Source organism: Condylura cristata, unplaced genomic scaffold (assembly GCF_000260355.1).
Source record: "Condylura cristata isolate star-nosed mole 26May11 unplaced genomic scaffold, ConCri1.0 scaffold00015, whole genome shotgun sequence".
Taxonomy (NCBI): domain Eukaryota; kingdom Metazoa; phylum Chordata; class Mammalia; order Eulipotyphla; family Talpidae; genus Condylura; species Condylura cristata.
In genome coordinates this window covers 50527606-50528117 of record NW_004567116.1, presented here as the reverse complement: position 1 = coordinate 50528117, position 512 = coordinate 50527606, and the positions used below count along the sequence as shown (strand labels likewise).

The following is a 512-nucleotide window of genomic DNA, read 5'->3' as shown; positions in this document are numbered from 1 at the left end:
GCATCTCTGGCCTGTACCCCAGTTCTGTATGAATAAATAAATCTTTAAAAAAATAAAAATAAATAAAAATAAAGAATGGAATTAAGCTTTCCAAATATTTAAAGACAAAATCTGTCAATCAAGAATATGTTTTTCAGTAAGATTTTCCAACAAATATCAAATATGAGGAAGACATAAAAGTTTTTGTAGTTAAACAGAAACCAAAGGAGTTTTCAAAAACTAAACACCTTCTTCCAAGAAATGCCAAAAGTATTTCTTGTATTAACCCAAAGAAAGGAACATACCTAAGTAATTGAACAAAGAAATAAATAGAATGACAAAAGGCAAGGACAAAATGACAGCAACAGATTTTTATACATCAATGATCAAACAAAATATGAGTGTACTCTACTTACCAATTAAAAAGGAAAGAGTATCTGGATGAATCAAGAAAAATATCGCTCAACTTTGTGCTGTCCCCAAGAAGCACATCTGAGCTCCAAAAATAAACTGAGTAAAGCTTTGGAAAACAG

General features: G+C 29.9%; 1 protein-coding gene across 1 annotated transcript in view; it reads left to right on the top strand.

Annotated features, from left to right (window-relative positions):
• The window catches only part of CTSC (cathepsin C), a 135037-nt gene that overhangs the window by 8904 nt on the left and 125621 nt on the right, over nucleotides 1-512 (top strand). The window lies entirely within an intron of this gene.